We start from the raw sequence: 25638 nt of genomic DNA on the forward strand, positions 1-25638 counted from the left end.
AGTTATAGGTGTTTGTTTTCTAAATAAGAAAATAATACCTCTGTTATTGTGCTTACAATAAATGTACTTTGGATTTTAAGAAGGATGATAGAGGGTGGTGTCTGACCTGTTTAAAGTTATCCATCCATTCAACAAACATGGATCTGCCCCTATGGCAGCCAGGACTTTTCCCTGGAATCTTATTTCAGGAAACAAAACAATAAAAATGGCATTGTCCTTGCCCTCAGGGAGTTCAGAGGAAGTTGAGAAGAAGTGAGGACAACACAGGCCCTGCACTAGAGACAGCAAGGAATTAGTGTCAGTTTAGTAGGAAATGTTGGTGGCCTTCAAAGCGGCTTTTGAGTGAAATCCTGGAAAATGAGTCCACAGACAGGCAGTGGTTAGGATGGCCCATCCAGGGTAAAGGCATGAATCGTGAAAAGCACGGTGCATTCTGGGACACAGGAACTCAGAACAGGCCTCGGGTGTGAAGACCTTGCACAGGTGTGAAGACCTTGCACAGGTGTGAAGACCTTGAATGGGTGTGAAGACCTTGCACGGGTGTGAAGCGGGAGAGAGGCGAGTGAGATCACAGAGCACCTCAGCGGGTTCATCCTACAGGCAACAGAACACTATTAGGGAGTTTTAAACATTTAAATCCTGTCCTGGGAAGACTATTCCAGAGCAGTGAAAGAGTAGAAGCGACAACCTTGGAGGAGACCATTGCACTGCTCCGGGGCAGTGACTGGCTGCCCTGAGAATAGGGGGTCTTGATGATTAGAGAATTATACATGGATATATTTTGCTCAACTGTGGGCTATTCTGATGATTTTAACATTTTTGCAGGTGTGGTCTGGTTGGTGGCAGTCATCGTGGGATCACCCATGTGGTACGTGCAACAACTTGAGGTAGATGTAGACTCGAGACTGGGATCGATAATCTTATTGTTCAACTATTTTCTCCTCCTAACAATAAACATTTTCCTTCCTGCAAGAGTATTATAGAAAATTTGTGTGAACTCATTTATTTCACGGAAGGTTTTTCAAGTGGAAGAAAATAATTTGTTTTTTTTGTGTTTGTGTATGTGTGTGTGTGTGTGTGTGTGTTTTGAGTCAGAGTCTCAATCTGTCACCTTGGCTAGAGTGCTGTGGCATCAGCCTAGCTCACAGCAACCTCAAACTCCTGGGCTCAAGCAATCCTCTTACCTCAGCCTCCCTAGGAGCTGGGACTATAGGCGTGTGCCACCATGCCCGGCTAATTTTTTTCTCTATATATATATTTTTAGCTGTCCATATAATTTCTTTCCATTTTTAGTAGAGACAGAGTCTCGCTCTTGCTCAGGTTGGTCTCGAACTCCTGACCTCAAGCGATCCTCCCGCCTCGGCCTCCCAGAGTGCTGGGATGACAGGCATGAGCCACCACGCCTGGCCAGAAAATAATTTGTTTTAAGATTTTTTTTCTCTGTTTTATTTAGTTCTCATTGATACTATGTTAACACTTTAATGCTTAAAATGAAATTTTAAAAATGTACCAACGTCACTTTCTACATTTTCCTGCAAGCTGAGCATGCTTTTCCTAGTGTTCTCAAATGCGTTGTTACATTTTAAGAGTTCAGTGATTGCTCTAGGTTTTTCTTTTATTTTCAAGTCATGTAAAAGATTGTAATAGATTGTCTACTTATTAGTGGATTCCCCTTCATAAGTCTTTTCTTATCGGCCTCCTATTCATTAACAAATTGAAATTCTACTTGGAAGCATGTTGGGGATCATCTTATCCAACCTCTCTCCTTTCCCTACACCTCTGTCAGATGGCCCAACCAGGTGCGGGGAGTAACAGCAAAGGGGACACTATGCAGGTGTTGAGCAGCCAGTCACCTGGGCTCAGTGCCCTCTGGGCATGGCTGTTGCTCAGCATTGATTCTTGACCTCATGAATTTCTCAGAGACAACATCACTGAGGCTTCCGACCCTGCTGTGTCCTCGGGCCAGCAGCTCAGAACGACCTCTGAGCTCCCACACTTGCAGCCTTTCTGCCGAGCAGCGGGAAGCCCACGGGGCCGGAGCCCTTTTATAAGCGACTCAGTCTAGTTCCAAATTGTGGGCTCCATTTCTGGCACATAGAAAACAGATTTGTCAATTTTGAAAAATAAAATTGTTTTATTATATACTCTGAATATATTTTAAATCTACAACTCATTTTGCTTGTAGAAAATGCATATAATCTAACTGTCAAAAGCCAGTCCTCACTGTTAGACGGATGAGCTAAATCAGATTTACTTCTTGTCAGGAAAAAGTCTGATTTCATTTTTCAGGTCACATAAAAGTATTCATATGCAATCCCATGGCCACCCTTTCAGGCCTGAATTCTCTGAGTGCGGGTGGTTGAGCTCACAGAGAGCTTGCATTTCTCACCTGGCTGCTGCAAAGCACCAAGGCCATCCACATTTCTCACCCACGGCTGTTTCCCTCCCACTGGGCTCTTCTCAAGAGTGATGTATTTAGCAAATTTCAAGTGAGGGAAACAAGGAGGTGGTGAAATTAAAGCCGTCGTCACTTCTGCCTCCTCACTGTATGAAAAATGTGAATTCATGATGTCCCTGTCCAAATACCTTTTTTCCTATGCCAGGCTTTACTCTGAAAAGAAATGTATAATATTTAAGACAGGCCAAAGCACAGAGCCCTACCATGGGTTTATGACCCCTTGATCAAGGTGGCTTCATTGACATCAGTAATCTGAATTCTCTGTCCTTTTTTTTTTTTCTTTTTGGTGCCCCATAGTAAGATTTGGATTGGGTGAGACATGTAACTTGTATAAGCTGGGAGAAGGGTGATTATGAAAGAGGAAATGGGAATGTGGGCCCAGCATGACACCCAGGCCTCAGGTGCTGTATTAGGAGAATTTTACAGAAGTATAAGCTTTTTTCTTACCTCTGATGAGTAACCAAAAAGCTTCTTTTCCCCCATTCAACTGACATTGAACATTGCTGATAAAATTTGCTGGGAATATAGGCAGAAATATGCCTTAAGATCTAAGTATTCATCTAGAAAGCTCCAGAGTGACTAAAATGACAGTTGTTTTCATAAATTCATTTTTGCTCCTGTTACCCAGAGATGTGAATTTTGAATGTGCTTTAAAGGTTTGGATTGTCCTTGAAATGATCCGTTTTTAGCAGTTTCTATTATTATTATTGGAAATAGTATGAAGAAATCAGCAAACAAATACAATCTGAATATTTGTAGATTGGCAATAGTTTGAATCGCAATTTTTCATTCATCTCAGAATTTAAAAGCTACCAGTTGACTTTTAAATATCTTTCCAAGCAGTCTAATCGTTGTAATATGAAATTGCAGTAACAAGAAATGGCTTTCAGTCCTTTCCAACTAGAAGTCTGAAGCCTTGTCTAATCTCTCTCTTCAACAACTGAAGAAGCAAAATAATTTAACATTAAAGTAGCTGACATGATACACAAAATATTTTTCAATATGTATTTGGGTAAGTGTAATGCTTTTTCAGCCAATTGAAAACTTGTGACTAGTGAAAATAAAAGTTGAGAAAGACAAAAAAATGAAGCTCAATTCCATTTAAAATGGGAAAGATAGTTTAAAAGTCTTAAGACCTTCAGCAGTTAAGTATTCATAGAAAAACCACATTTCACAATAAGAGAACAATTAAAATTGTATCTCATTTGAAATATGTACCGGTGGCAAATTAGAAAGAGCTTAATGTTGCGTAACAGGAATACTTGGCTGCTGTCTGTTCTTTTGACACTGACTACGGGTTATTTTAACTGAATTGTTCTTACTGTAAAGGTCAAGCATGATCTCCTGTATGAGAAAGAGCACAGCTGCTGCTTGGAAGAGTGGCCCAGCCCCGCGCACCAGCAGATCTACAGCACCTTCGTCCCTGTCATCCTCTCCCTCCCTCCTCTGATGCTGACGCTTGTCCCATACAGCAAAATCGGCTACGAACTTTGGATAAAGAGTGGGGGAGGGTTCCATGCTTCGGACTATTCATGGGACAGAAATGTCCAAAATAGTCAGGTCTGTTTCCTGAAATAGTTACCTCTGTTCAAAATATTTTTAAGTGGTTGTGCTAGAAGGGACAGCTGCCGGGGACCTCAGGGCCGCTAGGTAATTTTGCCAGAGCGTCACTGGAATTCACGTTTAGGGCACTGGCTCTCTGGAGGTTTTTTGTTTTTTTTTTTCTTTTTGAGACAGAGTCTCGCTCTGTTGCCCGGGCTAGAGTGCCGTGGCGTCAGCCTAGCTCACAGCAACCTCAAACTCTGGGGCTCAAGCGATCCTCCTGCCTCAGCCTCCCGAGTAGCTGGGACTACAGGCATGCGCCACCATGCCCGGGTAACTTTTTCTATATATGTATTTTTAGTTGGCCAGATAATTTCCTTCTATTTTTAGTAGAGACGGGGTCTCACTCTTGCCCAGGCTCGTCTCCAACTCCTGACCTCGAGGGATCCTCCTGCCTCAGCCTCCCAGAGTGCTAGGACTGCAGACGTGAGCCACCGCGCCCGGCCCAAGTATGGGTTTTTCTAAACTTAAAGCACCATGCAAATGTGTCGATCTCTAGTAGATGTAAATCTCCTTTACAGGAGTAATGGAGAAACTTAGTCTGAATCTCTGGCTTAATCAGATTATTTAGAAATATAAGAAAGTGTTGAATTTTAATTCTATCCTTACAGCTTCCCTTATTTCATAAACACTGATATTTTATTGCCACAGGCATGAGGCTTTTTAATATAAAGTGAATAAGAGCTTAGTCACTAAAGTTAGACTGCCTAAATTCCCATCTAAAATACATCTTTTACGAGCCATCTGCAAGTAACTTAACCTTTTTTGTGCCTCAGTTTCTGTAACTGTCAAATGGCTCAGTGGGAAGATTAATTACATAATCTGTGCCAACCGTCTGTAAGTGCCAGGCACCAGAAGGATACGGATGATGTGAGAAATACATGGATGGGCCAGGCACGGTGGCTCACGCCTGTAATCCTAGCACTCTGGGAGGCCAAGGCCGGTGGATTGCTCGAGGTCAGGAGTTCGAGACCAGCCTGAGCAAGTGTGAGACCCCATCTCTACTAAAAATAGAAAGAAATTATATGGCCAACTAAAAATCTAGATAGAAAAAATTAGCCAGGCATGGTGGCGCATGCCTGTAGTCCCAGCTACTCGGGAGGCTGAGGCAGTAGGATCGCTTAAGCTGAGGAGTCTGAGGTTGCTGTGAGCTAAGCTGACGCCACGGCACTCACTCTAGCCTGGGCAACAAAAAAAAAAAAGAAAAGAAAAGAAAAAAAAAGAAATAGGAAGGAAATTTTGGGAAGTCACATGATCAAAGAAAATTTGAATACAAGCTAAAAGAAAAATACCAACATTTCAGCATCCCTCATGGTTGAATCCAGCTGTAATTTCTGATTTGCAAAAGGAAGTAGTGATTCATTTCCGTTCATAATGGGCCCCAATGTACTAAGTTTCTCTTGCTTCACATAATCATAGACTCTAAAGGGAGCCGGGTGATGTGAATTAATAATATGGAGATTTGAAATTGTTTTTCTTCTTTTCAATTCTATTGACTATACTATATAACCTTTTATGAATTTAGTATACTTCAAATTAATAAGAAAGATAATTTTCTTAATTAAAAATAACAAATTCACATCGAATTAGTCAATAGACACATTAACAACAAACTATGACTTATCCCATGAAGTAAAAAGTTAACTGTGGCAAACATACTCAGTTTCAATATTTTGAAAAGCTCCAAAAGGGAATGGCTATGTTGAACGTGAAAAGTGTAGTATAAATTTATGCAAAGGAAAATCATGGGGAGTATTTTGTGACAGGTGTAGTTCTAGCAGGTATTTCTCGTCCACGACTGTCACTGTGGTTGGAAGCAGCTTCAGCTGTGTGTGCACCAGCACCGTGTGACAGTCTCGTTTTGGGCCATCACAGACCTCAGGGCATGGCCCGGGCAGCCCACGGAGCCCACGTGCTGCTCCCCTGCCTGGCACATGGAGATGCCAAAGCCCTGAGACCCGGGACCACGCCTGGCCAGTGAAGGACGGGCCACGTGACACCCTGGAGGGACAGTCCAAGCACACATTCCTGAGACTCCTCAGAAGGTTCTGGGGGGAGCGTCAGGTGACCATAGAAGTGACCAACTCATTCCTACCCCGGCTTTCCCTCCTTCTCTGCGTGACGTACTGTATCAGTTGTCAGGTTCCATGGGACAAATTATCTGAAAATTTAGTGGCTTAAAACAACACATATTTATTCTCCCAATTTCTGTGCTCAACAATTCAGAGGCAGCTCAGCTGGGAGGTCCTGGCCCAGGGTCCCTCTGGAGGACGCAGTTGAGCCAGGGCTGCACCGGTCAGAAGGCTCAGCCGGGGCTGGAGGATCCACTTCTGAGCCTGCTTGTGTGGTTGTGAGCAGGGACACACAACCACACGGTTTCTGGTCACACGGACTGCAAGATTGTGCAGCGAGGCGGCTGCCACAGCGAAGAGAAGTTCCTGCATCCTCAGCATCCTGCTGGCCCCTCTCCCCGGGGAGCCAGTGCAATGGGGGTCACATGGCCAGCGCCCCACTTGCTGGGCCTGTCCTGGAAACGCCCCTTCACAGAGCAGAGCTGTAGGGACGGTCGCCACCAGGTGGCGCCAAACTGCAGCTGGAACCAGAGCGAATTCACCTTAGGCCTCCAGGACGCGTAGACCCAGCCGGCGACTCATTAACCTCGCACAATGCAACCTTGCATTTTAACCCCGACTTTGCAAAACCCCACCCAAGCAGTTGTGGCAAGATTTTACCATCATAAATAAAATATGGCTCTTATAGCCCAGATGAACTTTCAATAATGCTCATTTATGTGAAAACCAGACAGCACTTTATATTGATCTATTACAGAATTTGAGTTGTCAGCTCTACTTGATTATATTATAAGGAATAGAGGAGACACACCAAGACGCTAACAATACTTTTTAAATATTTTTTTTTTCTTTTTGAGACAGAGTCTCACTCTGTTGCCCGGGCTACAGTGCCGTGGCGTCGGCCTAGCTCACAGCAACCTCAGACTCCTGGGCTCAAACAGTCCTCCTGCCTCAGCTTCCCGAGTAGCTGGGACTACAGGCATGCGCCACCATGCCCGGCTAATTTTTTTTCTATATATATTTTTAATTGGCCAGATAATTTCTTTCTATTTTTAGTAGAAACGGGGTCTGGCTCTTGCTCAGGCTGGTCTCTAACTCCTGACCTCGAGCGATCCTCCCGCCTCGGCCTCCCAGAGTGCTAGGATCACAGGCGTGAGCCACTGTGCCAGCCTTAAAAATTTTTTTAAGGCAGACAAAAGTGAATTTTAGAAAATGAACATCTTTCCAAATTATATGAACATTTTGTGGTAAGCAGGTTAATCTCCCACCATTTTAATTGTAAATCCAAGTGGCCTTGTCAGGGTTTCTATGTTGTCAGTGAGGAATGAGGATGTCTGTGGCATTGTGTCCTGCGGGTGTTCCACGCCGTGACCACAGTGACGTTTCTATTCTGACACACGTGGTGACAGCGGGGCTCAGGGGCAGTGTGGCTGCCGCAGTCTGGGAATGCCTGGTGTGCAGTCTCAGTGAGCAGGCTGGCTGACACCTGACACGCATCACTCCACTCATAGCCAACGTGCACTTAGTTTCCCCCACACTTCCAGCTTGCTTTGTTTTTAGCAGACACAAACATGCAATTAAAGTCTCCTTAATGTGATAAAAGTTCGAAATGTGGTGTAAATACAGGAAAAAAAGTTGAAAGACTACTTTTTATAAACTGTCGAACTTGCCCTACAAGTTTTGTCCCCTGAAAAAGCTGTGGGTCCTCTATGTTCCCCTGCATGGCCCTCTGAGAGGAGTCACGGCCACTCGGGATGGCCGTCTACTGCTGGATTTTCATTTTTGCCTTCTTATGGTAAATGTGTAGTGTGTGGACTTAGGAACACACACAACATAGTAGATACAGCATGAATAAGGCTAAATGTGGCTAAAAATATCCTTACCAGATACAGAAAGACCACTAATTATAAATTTAAATTCCATGCAAACACACATCCTTCTGCTCATTTGCTCTGAACTCTTTTTTATCAAATTATGCTGAGAGGTAAATATTAATAAAATATGCAAAGTTATATAACAAGTTTTCCCTCCAGTTTTGTTTCCCCTAGTAAAAATCTTGAATCACAGAAAAAGCAATTCTTTTTCTGTCTCCTATCACCTTTGTGGCTGGGAGAAAACTGCATTTTTCATGCCAGCCCTTGAATATTCTACTCACTATTGACCCAGTTAACTATTTTCCTAATCACCATAAAATATAATCATAAAACTGCTCTCTGTTGCCTCAAGAGTTGTTCCTGAAGTAAAAGCAGAAAAACACTGTTTATGTGAGGTCCCCGTGTTGTTTGTGATACAGAGCTGCTGTTTGGAAAAGCTTCCACGAGATTCCTGCCTGTATCTTCAGGGGTAGCTGGGTACCTTAGTGATTGTAGGTGTCTACCAGCCTTAACTGAAAGTTCTTTTTCAAATGAGATAACAAGTATTTATATCTTGGTTTTATACAAGGAATTAAAAAAAAATTCTATTTGGAAGTTGACTTGCAGACATCAATATAAATGTAAATAACAAAGAAAAAAAATTGCTTACCCAAATTCCAAGAGTTTCTACTTGGGGAAGAGTCAGCTTTGAAGTTAATTTTTTTTTTTTTTTAACATGCTCCTCAGAACAGAACAGAATGGAGTTAAAGCTTTAACAAGCCTATTTGGAGTCTGCAGGGCTGCAGATTGGCCGGCACCTGAGACAGATTTGGCGGGATGAGAGACAGCTCTGCTACCTGCTTAGAAGAAGAGAGAGCTGAGACTTCACAGGGAAGGGCGGATAGAGGGAGAACCACAGCCTGGTGATGGAGATGAGAGAGCAAGAAAAATGTTTTGTCACTTTGGAGTGAGATGCCATGTGTGGTGTGAGGCATGTTCCCTCATTGTCCTCCACAGAGTCATTAAAGTTGGTGTTGCTCACTTACGCTCTACAGGGAAGAATTCCTGCTGGAAAAAGCTGAAGTCCTGAATCCAGCTTTAAGGTCAGTATAAGCTGAAAGTAGCTGTCAGTAGAAGAAGAGATTACATGTGAGATGAGAAGGGATTTCAATAATGTGATTTTCAAGCTGGAGAATCTCTTCTTTACCTAAGACCCCACATTTCCCATAATTTGCATGGATAGAAAAAGAGGTTAGATTTCTTAAGAATAAATATTCATAGTATTTTAAAGAGAGGGGCCATACCCAGTGTGTGCCAGCCTGGGCTGGGCAGGGAGCAAGGACGTGAACACATGGTGCCTGAAGTACCTGCAACCTCTGAGACTGTGAATTACATAAACCAGTGGTTTGCATTTAGGTTGGTTTGGCTTGAATTTCTGCCACCTGCAGTGAAACAATCTCCCGCCTTTGCAGCGGAGAGCAATTTGGTCAGTGTCGGAAGCAGCCACGAGAGGGAGAACCGCGGGAAGGAGAGAGGCAGAGCAAAGCGCTGGTGTCCGCGGGAATCCGCGGCCGCTGTGAGCAGGCGGCAGAGGGCGAACGTGCAAACCCAGGACCCTGGGCAGGGCCGGAGAGACAGGCACGGCCGGGCAGTCCCCAGGGAGGCCTGGGGGGGTGGCTGGGCCGGCAGGGTCAGGGCTGGAGGAGGAGGCCAGTGTATTAAGCGGTACATTAAGTTAAGAAGCTTAAATGTAAATTAAAAGTTTAAAAATATAGGATGATTATTAAAAATTTGGAAGAAAACCACATTTGAAGGATATAAAAGTCAAAGCAAACATTTATTTATTTATTTATTTAATTTTTGAAGACAGAGTCTCACTCTGTTGCCCAGGCTACAGTGCCATGGCATCAGCCTCGCTCACAGCAACCTCAGACTCCTGGGCTCAAGCGATCCTCCTGCCTCAGCCTCCCAAGTAGCTGGGACTACAGGCATGTGCCACCAGGCCTGGCTAATTTTTTTCTACTTTTAGTTGTTTGCCTAATTCCTTTCTATTTTTAGTAGAGACGGGGTCTTGCTCTTGCTCAGGCTGGTCTCGAACTCCTGACCTCAAGCGATCCTCCCGCCTTGGCCTCCCAGAGTGCTGGGATTACAGGCGTGAGCCACCGCGCCCGGCCAACAGTCTTAATTAAACAGACACACAGCGTTTTTTACGTACACAACTCCTTCTGCACAGACACACACACACACTCCATGCTATTATCACACAGTTCACAATTTACACTACATTTATACATGCTGCTTCTATAAACATGAGCAGCAATACACTTGTTTACAGTCCCTAAGAAAGAAGCTGAAATACAAAATATTAAGCCAATACAAGATTTTTAGTTATAATTTATTGACACTAAATCATTGAAGAATGGTGATTATAGTAACAAAAATAAGTGATAGACTACAATGGGGTTTGGAATGTTTTTGTTGAAATGATTTTTTCTGTAGTGTTCAGATTTCCTTTGTCTTCCTAATTTGGTTAATAGGATTTCCACCCCTCATTTTCCTTTAAATATTTTTGCCCTGTCTCCTAGAAGTTGTAGAAATTGATGTTTTACTCAATCTATTCATAAGGATAATGTACTTAAAAAGCTTAATGAAGCTTTTTAGCATAAATTTGTACAAAAAAGGGGTAGAGTGGGGGGAAGTTCACATGAGAGTGTGTTTGTTTTTCCATGGCCGTGTTCAGGGTGGGCTCTAAGCTCAGCAAGAGTGTTTACACTGTGAGACCCACACCCGGGAGCTTCCGTGTCCTTCCAAGGACAGGTAGAGAGAGAGTGTCAGAGTGAACCACCAGGCTTTTATGAAATTGCCCACATGAAATAGTTAGAAAAGCAGTTAGAAAGTTTCCCACAAAATCATCATCCATTCTTAATTCTTTCATGCCTCAAAATGGGAGTCTCACAGCCTTGTCCAAGTTCCCAAAGTTCTAGAACTGTCCTTGATACGTGATCCACTTTACATGCAGCTGAAGTGGATTATGTATTTTCGTTTCTGTCTTCTCACTGTCTTCTGTTACTTTTAAACTCTCTATAAACACTTTGGAGTTTTTGCATACAGTTGTTAATCTTGAGAGACTTTTTTTAAAAAATTCCTTTTTTTAGAGGAAGCATGAAGAAATCGTCGTCAGAGTTCTCTGTGCCTCTTCAAAGCGCTGAATTTGGAGAGTTCATGGAAGCGCTTCATCCAGAAAGTGCCGCTATGGGGTGGATGAAACGAAATGAAAGTAATCTTGGTACGATGAGAAAATTTAGCCTCAAAGAAATCTTACAGGCGCTTACTAGTCAAGTCTTTAAACTATGAGTCACGGCCCATGATTAGTGGAGTATTCCTCCTCAGTTTTCAGTAACCATGAAGGTAATTTTTATAAAAGTAGTTATTACCCTGCCCACAGTGATAGCTGGGAAAGATAAACTCCCACGCAGGTAGGGGTGCGGGCCGGCTACGATCTGCGTGGGAAGCTGTAGGTGTCAGGACGCCTTATGGGGGAGACCCGGCTCCTCCAGCCTCAGCATCACCAGCTGCTTTCTAGTTCCTCAGTTGGTCTGTTCTGTCTCTCTCTCAAATCCAACACAATGCTGCCAAAAGCAGTTTATAGTCCTTTATTTTTTTTGAGACAGAGTCTCTCTCTGTTGCCGAGCTAGAGTGTTGTGGTGTCAGCCTCGCTCACAGCAACCTCCAACTCCTGGGCTCAAGCGATCCTCCTGCCTCAGCCTCCTGAGTAGCTGGGACTACAGGTGTGCGCCACCATGCCTGGCTAATTTTTTCTATATATATTTTTGGTTGGCTAGCTAATTTCTTTCTATTTTTAGTAGAGACAGGGTCTTGCTCTTGCTCAGGCTGGTCTCAAACTCCCAATCTCAAGAGATCCACCTGTCTTGGCCTCCCAGAGTGCTGGGATTACAAGTGTGAGCCACCGCGCCTGGCCCTTTCCTGTCTTTCTTTCTCTCTCTCTCTCTTTCTCTTTGTCTCTCTCTCTTTCTTCCTTTCTTTCTTCCTTCCTTCCTTTGCTTCTTTCTTTCTTTCTTTCTTTCTTTCTTTCTTTCTTTCTTTCTCTCTCTCTCTCTTTCTTTCTTTCTCTCTTTCTTCCTTTCTTTCTTTCTTCCTTCCTTTGCTTCTTTCTTTCTTCTTTCTTTCTTTCTTTCTTTCTTTCTTTCTTTCTTTCTTTCTTTCTTTCTTTCTTTCTCTTTCTTTCTTTCTTTCCCAGTTGAGGTGTGGTCTTGCTGTATCACCAGGCTGGTCTCCAACTCCTGGACTCAAGTGATCCTCCCTCTGCAGCCTCCTGAGTAGCTGGAACCCCAGGTCCACCCACTACACCCATCACTAATCATTGTTTCCAATCATCACCATCATCAAACTCATATATGTGAATTGCTTCCATTTATAGTTATTGTTATGCTACACAACAGTGATAATTTCATTAAATTGTACAAGCTAACCTTATTATAAACAACTTAATTCTGCAGTCAACTCTGTCCAAATGTGTTTATTCTTTATATTACACCATTTTTAATATCTATATTGAAAAAACCAGAGAGAATGATCACGAAAGCCTCTTGAATTTATGACATTTTCATTGTCTTTCTGCATCATAGTAGATGAAAGAGAGACTGTGTTATTAAATTGCATGAGATATTCTGTTTCACCCAACTAGACATATTATTACCAATAGAAATACTTATTAGCTTTATCCAGTAACAAAATATTGTGTTTAGTATGATACCAGTTATTATGTGACTAGAGAAGAAAAAAATTAGAGGAAAATTTTCAAATTTTCTGAAAATCATTGTCATCTTTGGAAATCACAGCCTAATACTAGAAGTTGCTTCTCTATTTTTTTTTCTTTTCATATAGTAAAGTTTTGTACTCCTTAAATTTGGCATAATTTCTATGTTTGGCATTTGTAATTTAAAAAGTTAAAGAAAAATTATTATTTTGGATCTTTGGCTACCTTTGACTTTCTGGCATCCTAGCATCTTTGTAAAATAGAGAAAATTTTCTTTAAAGTTGAAGTGATTCTTCTTAATGTCAAATATTTTAACAGCACAGTGAAATACACAATAAGATAGTTTTTCCTAAGACTTAATTACTCCTTCGCAATAAATTTGACATTCAGGAATATAACTTTTTAATTGCACTGGGAGTCCAACCAGTTTCGGTCTTTGATACTTTGCTTGATAGCAGAACTAGTTAATATAATTCCGTGAGTAGCATCAAGTCAGAGTAGAACAATGTAGAACAATGTAAGAATCATATTTTTGGAATATTTTTCCCAATTATTCTATTATAGGTACCTTAAAAAGACTATTGATTTCATGCCATAAAAACCAATCAAAATGGAAATATGTTGTTTGCTATTTGGGATGATATCAAATTATAGACTCTTTTGCCTGGAAGGGGCTTTTAAGCATTATCTACACCAATCTTGTTTTTAGATAAAGGAACCGAAGCCCCCAGGAGTTAAATGAATCTGATGTGTAATGAGGGTGTTCGAACAAATGCCTGGAGAATAATGCACTGGTTTAAATTAAACTTCTGTAAACAGATTTCTCTCCTAGATGAATAAAATGACTTTCCATACAAGCTTTAAAATTATTCTGTGAGTTTCCATGTGCTGGAGGTAAAATTTTACATCTGTTATGTAATCTTCTGAGTCCTTTGGGATAAAACAGTGAGGGCCTCTCCCAAACTTCAGCTTAGTAAATGACTTTCCCTTAAAATAGCCATAAACTTAACCATTTTAGTACCTGTTTTCACAGTTCTAAAGTTCCTGTCTATTTCTGAGCGCATGAACCCCACAATACCAGAGTTGGAGTTAAGATCTGAATATCACATGCAAACAGCAGCCTGTAAATGAGGGTCATGGAAGGTGGAAATCACAGCTTAATATCAGAAGTTATTTTTCCATTTTAGTTTTTTTCTTTTTTTTTTTTGAGGCAGAGGCTCGCTCTGTTGCCCGGGCTAGAGTGCCGTGACGTCAGCCTAGCTCACAGCAACCTCAAACTCCTGGGCTCAAGCAATCTTCCTGCTTCAGCCTCCCGAGGAGCTGGGACTACAGGCATGTGCCACCATGCCCGGCTAATTTTTCTATATATATATTTTTTTAGCTGTCCATATAATTTCTTTGTATTTTTAGTAGAGACAGGATCTCGCTCTTGCTCAGGCTGGTCTGGAACTCCTAAGCTCAAACAATCCTCCCACCTCAGCCTCCCAGAGTGCTAGGATGACAGGCATGAGCCACCGCGCCTGGCCTCCATTTTAGTTTTTCAGTTGAAAACCAGACAATGCTATAGAAAGAGGTCCCATCAAATACAGTGTATAGGGCTTCTAATACCCAGTCTGCTTTCCAATGGATGGAGAATGTTTAAATTATTCAATGTCGGTCTTACAGAATTTGGTCCAGGGATCAGAAGATGGCGGAGTGGAGGTGACCTCCTGGATTTGTGCTCCCAGAGAGGAAGGCGTGGATCTCCACCTGCCACAACGCTAGAGGATTGCTTCTCCACAGGAACGGCGGTGTGAACCCACGGAGAATCACCGTGGGACACGGGGAACAGGAAAAAACAGAGGCGAGTGAGAAATCAGACCGAGATAATTTGGAGAGTGCGAGACGGAAAACAGACAGCGGAGTGCGGGATGGCCGTGCCTGCCTCACCGGCGAGTGGGGCGGGTGCAGCCCCACAGCAGAGCGGCTTGATCTCCCCACTGACCCCCACATCCACTCGGTCAGGGATCTGGCTGAAATTGGTGCAGAATCACCGCGGGAGACGTGGAGCTCCGAGGACAGGTGACATAGACGGGAGAGAGCTTGGACTCGGGCGGGTCTCCGTGGAGCCCTATCTCTTAAAGGGACAGACGCGGACCTGCACCGAGGCGAGGGGCCGCGAGCGTGAAATATTAAAGCGGGACTTTTTTGCTTTTTTCTCCCCGTACGGCAGCTCTCCGGCTGGGGAGCCGCTGCGGGCCCTGGCGCCTGCCGAGCTCTGAACGCTCTCGCGTGGTCGCCATCTCGGTTCCCACAGCTAAGCGGAAAGGACCTTGGACTCTGGCAGGCCTCTGCGGTGCCAGTGCCCTATCTCTTAAAGGGACAGACGCGGACCTGCACCGAGGCGAGGGGCCGCGAGCGTGAAATATTAAAGCGGGACTTTTTTGCTTTTCTCTTCCCGTACGGCAGCTCTCTGGCTGGGGAGCCGCGGTGGGCCCTGGCGCCTGCCGAGCTCTGAACGCTTTCCCCTGGTGCCTGCGACCGACAGACGCGCGGTGGCCATCTCGGTTCCCACAGCTAAGCGGAAAGGACCTTGGACTCTGGCAGGCCTCTGCGGTGCCGGAGCCCTATCTCTTAAAGGGACAGAAGCGGACCTGCACCGAGGCGAGGGGCCGCGAGCGTGAAATATTAAAGCGGGACTTTTTTGCTTTTCTCTTCCCGTACGGCAGCTCTCCGGCTGGGGAGCCGCTGCGGGCCCTGGCGCCTGCCGAGCTCTGAACGCTTTCCCCTGGCGCCTGCGACCGACGGACGCGCGGTCGCCATCTCGGTTCCCACAGCTAAGGGGAAAGGACCTTGAACTCTGGCAGGCCTCCGCGGTGCCGGAACCCTATCTCTTAAAGGGACAGAAGCGGACCTGCACCGAGGCGAGGGGCCCCGAGCCTGAAATATTAAAGTGGGATTTTTTTTTTCTTTTTTTCTTTTTATCTCTCTCTTTCTTTCTTTCTTTCTTTCTCTTTTCTTTCTTGTTTTCTCTTTCTTCTTCTTGTTATTCATATTGTTTCTCTCCTTTTTTTTTTCTTTTCTTTTTTCCTTTCTTTTTCTTTTCTTCTTTCCGGTGTCCCTCCAGCCCAGGAGCTACTGTAAACTCCTGAGTGCTCCAGACCCCCAGCTGTGATTCCTATCGGACCCTGAAAATTACCCCCCAGTGCCAGTGATCTGCGGGTGGGCAGGAACAATTGTGCGGGCCAAGGTCTAATTGCTGCAGAGCCATAGGGTGCCAGGCGACTCCTCAGGAGGCTCCATCCCCTGATCCATAGACCCTCTCCAGGTCCCCTTCCCAGGTGTGAACACTGAGTGCTTCCCTAAACGCAAGAGTGTGGAGCCCGGACCTTGGGAACACTGGGACAGTGTAGACCTTTGCCCGTGGGAGCTGCAGCAGCTGGGGCACTGAGGGAGTGAGGGCACTGCCTCCTCGGCCTAGCCAGTGTCTTTCCTGCTGAAGGAGACAGAAACCACACATCCAGAGGAAGAACCAAAAACCCAGGGGGGGGAAAAAAAAAAAAGAGAGGGAGAAGAGGCTTTCTGCTTGCAAATCGTGTGAATCCTGCCTACTAACTGAAAGTCCGCAACACAATGATTTAACTTGCCAAACTGGTCTTAGGTCAAGCCAACCCTCTGGGGGTGGACCCATCAGAAGCAGTCCCCCAACTGAGATAGAAAAAAGAAACTCTAAACAGCACACAACAGTCTCCCCCTATAGATAAAGGAAGCAACATTCCTAGACTGTTCCATAGCCTAAGAACAGAGTACAAGACGTGCTGTTAACTAGACTAAAGCTGTGAGAAAAGATCTAACGATAGAGCCAGATGGGAAGGGCTCAGCGGAAAAATATGGGGAGCACAAAAAACCAAACGGAAACCTCGCCCCCAAAGAGAAATACCAACTCTCCTCCAATTGGCACAAGCCAGTTTCAGAATACCAACATGTTACCAGAAGAATTTCAGTCTTGGGTTATAAATAAGCTGAATGATATACAAGAAAAAATTGATATCCACCGCAAAGAAACCGCAAAAAAATTCCAGGATTTGGAAGAAAAATTCACTAAAGAAATAGACGTATTGAAAAAAAACCAAACTGAACTCCTAGAAATGAGGGATTTATTCAGGGAGCTACAAAACACAGTGGAAAGTCTCAAGAACAGGGTAGATCAAATAGAAGACAGAATCTCAGAAATCGAAGATAACTCTTTCCAATTAAATAAGACAGTCACAGAGATAGAGCAAAGAAATAAGAAAAAAGACCAGAGTCTTCAAGAAATGTGGGATTATGTGAAGAAACCTAACGTGAGAGTTATAGGCATCCCTGAAGGTGAAGAAGATAATAAGCAAGGGCTGGATAAACTATTTGAAGACATAATAGAAGAAAATTTCCCAGGCCTTGCTAAAACTTTAGATATACAGGTTCAAGAAGCTCAAAGAACCCCTGGTAGATTCATAGCAAATAGGAAAACACCACGCCACGTAGTCGTCAGACTGACCAAAATATCCACTAAAGAGACCCTTCTTCGAGCTGTAAGGAGAAAGAAACAAGTAACATACAAAGGGAGGCCCATTAGAATTACGCCAGATTTCTCAACTGAAACTTTACAAGCAAGAAGAAGTTGGGGCCCCATTCTCACTCTTCTGAAACAGAATAATGCCCAGCCTAGAATCTTGTACCCAGCTAAGCTAAGCTTTCTATATGAAGGAGAAATTAAGACATTCTCGGATAAACAAGGACTGAGGGAATTCACCAAGACAAGGCCACCCCTCCAAGAAGTACTCAAAAGAGAGTTACACATGGATCATCACAACAAAGACCCACGAATGTAAAACCACCCAAGAGCTAAAGATCAAATTCTAGCCACCACAATGGCTCAAGAGAGAAAACATAGCAATGAAGTTCTACCCAATAAGATAAACAGAAATCTATCCCAATTATCAGTTCTCTCACTAAATGTCAATGGCCTGAATTCCCCACTCAAGAGACATAGACTGGGCCAATGGATAAAAAAACACAAACCAAGTGTCTGCTGCCTTCAGGAAACTCACTTAACCGGCAAAGATGCATTTAGACTGAAAATAAAAGGATGGAACCTGATATTTCAAGCAAATGGTAGCCAAAAGAAAGCTGGTGTGGCAGTTTTAATTTCCAATAACTTAGTCTTCAAACCAACAAAAGTAATAAAAGACAAAGACGGTTACTACATACTGGTGAAAGGCACAATTCAACAAGAAGACATAACCATACTTAATATATATGCACCCAATCTAGGTGCACCCAGATTCATAAAGCAAATCCTACTTGATCTAAACCAAATCATAGGCAACAACACTTTAATAGTTGGAGATTTTAATACCCCACTGACAGCACAGGACAGATCCTCCAAGCAGAAAATAAGCAAAGACATAGTAGACTTAAACAGAATGCTAGAACAAATGGGCCTGACTGACATCTACAGGACATTCTACCCGAAAACCACTGAATATACATTCTTCTCATCAGCTCACGGGACATTCTCTAAGATTGACCATATCCTAGGTCATAAAGCAAGTCTTAAAAAAATTAAAAAAATAGAAATCATACCCTGCATCTTCTCAGATCACAATGGAATAAAAATAATAATGAACCTTAACAGGAACTCTCATTCCTACTCAAAGTCATGGAAGCTAAACAACCTTCTCCTGAATAACAATTTTGTAAAGGAAGAAATTAAGTCAGAAATCAAAACATTCTTTGAATTAAATGACAAAGGTGACACAACTTATCAAAATCTATGGGATGCAGCTAAAGCAGTCCTGAGAGGAAAATTCATTTCCATAAATGCCTATTTCAAAAAGACAGACAATTTACAACTAGACAACTTAATGAATAGACTCAAAGAGCTGGAGAAAGAAGAACAGACTGACCCCAAACCCAGCAGAAGGCGAGAAATTATTAAGATCAAATCAGAATTAAATGAAAAAGACAACAAAAATACTATAAGGGAAATTAATAAAACAAAAAGTTGGTTCTTTGAAAAGATAAACAAAATAGACACACCACTGGCTAGACTAACCAAGAGCAGAAAAGAAAAATCTTTAATAACTTCCATCAGGAACATGAAAGAAGAAATCACAACCGAAGCCACAGAGATACGTGACATTATCTATGAATATTACAAAAATCTTTATGCACACAAATTGGAGAATGAGGAGGAAATGGACAAATTTTTAGAATCACACAGCCTTCCCAAGCTCAATCAGGAAGAAATAGAATTCCTGAATAGACCAATATCAACAACTGAAATTGAAACAGCAATAAAAAACCTTCCCAAAAAGAAAAGCCCTGGTCCAGATGGGTTCACACCTGAATTTTACCATACATACAAAGATGAACTGGTGCCCATCCTACATAAACTATTCTTCAATATTGAGAAGGATGGAATTCTCCCCAACACATTCTACCAAGCCAATATAACATTAATACCAAAACCAGGAAAGGATGCAACAAAAAAAGAAAACTACAGACCAATTTCTCTCATGAACGTAGACGCAAAAATTCTCAATAAAATCCTAGCAAATCGTATCCAAGTGCTGATTAAAAAAATAATTCATCATGACCAAGTAGGCTTCATCCCAGAGATGCAGGGGTGGTTTAACATACGAAAATCTATAAATGTAATTAACCACGTAAATAGAAGCAAAAATAAAGACCATATGATCCTCTCAATAGATGCAGAAAAAGCATTTGACAAAATTCAACACCCTTTTATGATAAAAACACTTAACAACATAGGCATAAATGGGACCTACCTAAAAATAATACAAGCCATATATGACAAACCCACAGCCAACATCATACTGAATGGGGAAAAACTGAAAGCATTCCCACTCAGAACTGGAACCAGACAAGGCTGCCCACTGTCCCCATTACTTTTCAACATAGTATTGGAAGTCCTTGCGAGAGCTATCAGACAAGAGAGCAGAATCAAAGGTGTCCAAATAGGGACAGAAGAGATCAAACTCTCACTCTTTGCTGATGACATGATGTTGTATCTGGAAAACCCCAAGGACTCAACCAAGAGACTCCTGGAATTAATTAACGAATTCAGTAATGTCTCAGGTTACAAAGTCAATACACACAAATCAGAGGCATTCATATATGCCAATACCATTCAATCGGAGAACCAAATTAAGGACTCAATACCTTTCAAAATAGCAACAAAGAAAATAAAATATCTAGGAATATATTTAACTAAAGAGGTAAAGGACCTCTATAAAGAGAACTATGAAACGCTAAGGAAGGAAATTGCAGAACACGTAAATAAGTGGAAATCCATACCATGCTCATGGATTGGAAGAATTAACATCGTTAAAATGTCTATACTACCCAAAGTAATCTATAGATTCAATGCAATTCCTATTAAAATACCAACATCATTTTTCACAGATTTAGAAAAAATAATTATACACTTTGTATGGAATCAGAGAAGACCCCGTATAGCAAAAGCAATCTTAAGCAATAAAAACAAAATGGGAGGTATTGATTTGCCAGACTTCAAACTATACTACAAAGCTGTGGTTCTTAAAACTGGTTGGTATTGGCACAAGGGCAGGGACACAGACCAGTGGAACAGAACAGAAAACCCAAATATAAAATCATCCTCATATAACTATCTAATCTTTGACAAAATAGACAAAAACATACTCTGGGGACAAGAGTCCCTATTCAATAAATGGTGCTGGGAAAACTGGATAGCCACATGTAGAAGACAGAAACAGGACCCACAGATTTCACCTCTCACAAAAATCAAATCACGGTGGATAACAGATTTAAACCTTAAATGGGAAACGATTAGAATTCTAGAAGAAAATGTAGGAAAGACTCTTACAGACATTGGTCTAGGCAAAGAATTTATGAAGAAAACCCCTAAGGCAATCGCAGCAACAACAAAAATAAACGACTGGGACCTGATTAAATTAAAAAGCTTCTGCACAGCCAAAGAAATAGTCATGAAAATAAACAGACAGCCTACAGAATGGGAAAAAATTTTCGCATACTACACATCAGATAAAAGACTGATAACAAGAATCTATTTAGAACTCAGGAAAATCAGCAGGAAAAAATCAAACAATCCTATCAAAAAATGGGCAAAGGACATGAATAGAAATTTTTCAAAAGAAGACATAAGAATGGCCAAAAAACATATCAAAAAATGCTCAACATCCCTAATCATCAGGGAAATGCAAATCAAAACCACAATGAGATACCACTTAACTCCGGTGAGAATGGCCTTTATCAAAAAATCCCAAAACAACACATGTTGGCGTGGATGCGGAGAGACAGGAACACTCATACACTGCTGGTGGGAATGCAAACTAGTGCAACCCCTATGGAAAGCAATATGGAGATACCTTAAACAGATTCAAGTAGACCTACCATTTGATCCAGCAATCCCATTATTGGGCATATACCCAGAAGAACAAAAGTCATTCTTTAACAAAGACACCTGTACCCGAATGTTTATAGCAGCACAATTTACAATCGCAAGGATGTGGAAACAACCCAAGTGCCCATCAATCCACGAATGGATTAGTAAACTGTGGTATATGTATACCATGGAGTACTACTCAGCTATAAGAAATAACAATGATACGACATCTCTTTGGTTCTCCTGGAGAGAGCTGGAACCCATTATACTAAGTGAAGTATCCAAAGAATGGAAAAACAAGCATCACATGTACTCACCAGAAAACTGGTTTCCCTGATCATCACCTAAATGTACATCAGGGAAGGATACCAATTGGATATCAGACTGGGATGGGGGGTGGGGGGAGGGGATGGGTGTATGCCTACATGATGAGTGCGTTGCACACCCTCTGGGGAATGGTCATGCTTGAAGGTGCAGACCCGGGGAGGTGGGGGGGGAGGGGATGGAGGTATGACTACATGATGAGTGCCAGGTGCACTGTCTGGAGAATGAGAACGGACGCGCTTGGGACTCTGACTCGGGGGGATGGGTGGGACATGGAAAATGTATATAACCTAAACTTATGTACCCCCATGATGAGCTGAAATAAAAAAATATATATATATAAAAAAATAAAAATAAAAAAAAAAAAAACAGAATTTGGTCCAAAATGCCTGATTTCTAAGTTAACGTTCTTTGGGTGGTAAGACAGGAATGATGAGAGGCAGATTTAATGTTGAAAACAGGTATGATTCCTGAAGTCGGACGAGAAAGTATGTTCTTGTGTATTGAAAACAGGAAGGCGCACAGTTGTGGGGAGGGTCAAAGGCAAAGGGTGGAATGTCAAAGAGTCCCCAGGGCTTCTCTACTCTGTCAACACCTGGACTTGCCTTGTAAAGACCAACACATCTTCGGGGCCTGGCTTGCAGTGATAACTGGACTTTGGTCCCAAACAGCTGCATTTCTGATTTAATCTACATCCGCGTTTCATCTCCATCCTTTCATCCTCTTCGCAAAGCAGATTTATGCCCATCTGCTGACCCAATTGTTTGCATGATTTATCCTCCTTTTGGCAGAATTTTCCAGAATAAAAGTTGGTTCCTGTCCTTAGGAAAAAGCAGAACTGTGATATTTTCATGGTTTAAATCATGTGCTGTCTGTACTAGAATTTAAAAAAAATAAATAAAAAGCACACACACAATAAAGGGGGAGAATCCATCAAAAATACATTAACTACCCATTTTTCTAAAATAATAGCCATCAAATACTGAAATCAGCTAGACAGACTTCTAATTGTCATGGGAGTTTGAATCTGAGAGGAAAAAGAACGCCATTCTTTTTTATGACAGTGAAAGGCCCAAGTGAACACTGAGGTTTTCTCCTAACACACTGGGCTAGGAAACAGTAGAGCAAATGCCCAAAGTATCGCCCTTCCAGTTTGAAATCCAGCCCTGGCACAGCCATCTCTGTCCTTGCAGTAATGTTACAGGTGAGGCTCTGAGGCTGTAATGGGAATATGCTCCCGAGTTTGACTCTCAGCAAAACAGTGTGGAGCAAAGTCTGGCAAGAGGCCAGGGCCTCCCTCCTCAGTGACTCTGCAGGGCTGTTGAATGTCACCAAGCCACAGAAAGCTGTCACCTCACAGACGGCATCTAGTTGGAACACCTCCCGGGGAAACTACTTGAATGGGACAAACATTGCCAGGTTGGCCTTATCACACTTTTAAGAAAAACTTTATGAGGGCAAAGGCTTTGAAAGTAAATTCCCCGACTGTGACAAGCACGTTCATTACCTCTGCTCAGCCCCCATTTGTCACTCGTGGTTTGGAGTCTGGGTACGGGGAGCTGAGCGGGAAGGACCCCGAGTCCGTGGCAGAGAGGGGAGTGCCTGGCATCCCTCCAGGAAGCAGGTGTGGACGCTCCTGGCCGTCACCTGGCCCAGCCCTGCGGTCGCCGACTCGCGAGACACCCCAAGGTCCAAGGGGACTCACCGTTGAGCGACGTGTCCAGCTCATCGCTACACACAAGCCGGGCCTGCCCTTTCCCAGGCCCAAGGAAGCTTGGCAACTTCCTTATCTCAGACTCTTTAACACTCTGGCTGGAATAGAGGAAACATTAAATGTGACTGTTTTCTTTTTCCCAGATGCAACTCAAAACGGCCTTGTCTTACTAAACCACTTTCATTTTCTCCCTCCCCCCCTTCCTTCAGCCGCTCGCACCCCCAGACATGTGAGATTAATTTCAGATCGATCACTTCAGGCACTTGGTCTTCCAGTTTTACTAACTTTTTTTCTAACTCATTTCCTTATTCTCCCCTGAAGGTAAATCTGTAAACAAAACACTCTTCGGAGAACAGTTTAAATCATTTAGTCGGCCCGCGGCCGGTTCCTGCACACAGTTCAGGCTCAGTGGTTGGATGGACGCAAGAAGCAGCCCAGTGTCCCATGAGCCGGTGACGGGGGCACAGGTCACGGTGGCCCAGAGGGTCCTGCTCCCCTTTACACCCCGAATGGTGGGAAGCAGCGATAACAGGGTCGGCCCCGCTGTTTTAGAGACTCTCCCCCTTCACCAGCACCATTTCTACGCGGTGAACAGAAGTGGTGTCTTGGTCCACATCCCACTGACCGGCATGGTTATTTCCATCCCACAGGTTTTTTGTTTGTTTGTTTTCTGAGACAGAGTCTCACTCTGTCGCCCGGGCTAGAGTGAGTGCCATGGTGTCAGCCTCGCTCACAGCAACCTCAGACTCCTGGGCTCAAGCGATCCTCCTGCCTCAGCCTCCCGAGTAGCTGAGACTACAGGCATGCGCCACCATGCTCAGCTAATTTTTTCTATATATATTTTTTAGTTGGCCAGATAATTTCTATTTTTAGTAGAGACGGTATCTCGCTCTTGCTCAGGCTGATCTCGAACTTCTGACCTTGAGTGATCCTCCTACCTCAGCTTCCCAGAGTGCTGGGATTACAGGCGTGAGCCACCGCGCCCAGCCCCATCCCACAGTTTTTAATGGAAACAACCTTACTGCCTGGATAGGCAGACTCTGAAATACGCCTCTGTGATTTCCCTGCACCTTTTCAATGCGATCATCAAATAAAGACGCGTGGCTTGAGGTGAGATGGCCCTCAGCACACTCTGGGAACATGTCAGTTCTAATAACGGTGATCACACTGTGCATTTGCATAGCACTCCGTAATATTAAAAGTACTTTCAGAAAAGGAAGTTATTATTTAGGCCTAAAGATTTCAGCCTGTAAGGATGGCTTAACTTTCAACCTTCTTGCTGTTGGCTGATGAATTTCCCCTTGCTCTTTTGATATGACACAAAATGGCATATTCTTGTGCAACATTAAGCTATTATTTTTCTCACCGGAAAGAAACTAATAGGGTAAATATCATTTTGTGTAAATTCAAAAGACTTTTAAAGAGCCATATTGAAAATACTTGAGAAGATCTTGAAACAATGATTGATATTTTCGTGTCAAATGGATGTTGTATTTTCCTATCAAACTTTAATAGCTCAGGGTAAGTACCAACTGTTTATTTTCTAAGTTCTGTTTTGATTTTTTTTTTTTTCAGTTGATTGCATGTGCAAGCTACATTGTGTTATGGACTATTTTTGCTCTTGAAAATTTTTGAAAATACAGAAAAGCATAAAGAAAAATATCACAAACCCTCATGACTTCAGCACCCAGGACTGATGCTTATAACATTTTGTAATAAAAAAAAACCACAATGTTAAAGTTCCCTTTGAGATTTCTTGACTTCCCAGAGTGTGTTTGTGTGGAAGTGGAATCACAGAAGAGGACGGACCGTCGTTGGCTAACTAGCGGTGTCAGTCTGCTTTTCTGAAGTAGCCACCTCTGCTGTGATCAGAGCTCTGGTAGAGCACACGGTAGCCATCTGTCTGCCCCACATCACCAATGTGCTGGCCTGCTACTCACCAGGCCTCTCTGGAAAAGGAATGCTCCAAAATAAACAAGTGGCGTGAATAACCAATAACAATCACTATCGGCCACTTTGTCAGCTAACATTTTGTTCCTGAACTGGTACGAATTTATTACTTTGGGGAGATTTTCAGACAGTTTTCTAGTATGACAAGAAAAATACACCTAATCCCTGATTTTATGGTGCTAGTGAAGCAACACGGAGACTATAAATACAGTTCCCCTCTAAGCAAGAAAACACTCAGCAACTGTTTAAAAGGTAACGGGCTGATTTCTAAATTCCTTTCAAGGGGGCCTGTTGAGATGGTGACCTGGCTCTAGCTCTCGCAGGGAAAGAAATAGGAAGGCGAAACACAGGAAGATTCCTAGAAATGAGTGCGTGACCTCTGAGGTCCTTACAGTAAATTAGACTAATTCTAAATCTATGTTGGTGTGTTTTGGCCTATGAAGCTCATATAACTTTT

At 42.9% G+C, this 25638-nt stretch overlaps 1 long non-coding RNA gene across 3 annotated transcripts in view; it reads left to right on the forward strand.

The window, feature by feature from the left end:
• LOC123629766 overlaps positions 1 to 977 on the forward strand; it is a 29404-nt gene extending 28427 nt beyond the window's left edge. For all 3 annotated transcript variants that reach the window (XR_006732222.1, XR_006732224.1, XR_006732223.1), the window contains one exon: positions 826 to 977. This is a non-coding gene — a long non-coding RNA (uncharacterized LOC123629766). The remainder of the gene's footprint in view (positions 1 to 825) is intronic.
• The last annotated feature ends 24661 nt before the right edge of the window (positions 978 to 25638 follow it).

The sequence above is a fragment of the Lemur catta genome, unplaced genomic scaffold, assembly GCF_020740605.2.
Source record: "Lemur catta isolate mLemCat1 unplaced genomic scaffold, mLemCat1.pri scaffold_41_ctg1, whole genome shotgun sequence".
Classification (NCBI taxonomy): domain Eukaryota; kingdom Metazoa; phylum Chordata; class Mammalia; order Primates; family Lemuridae; genus Lemur; species Lemur catta.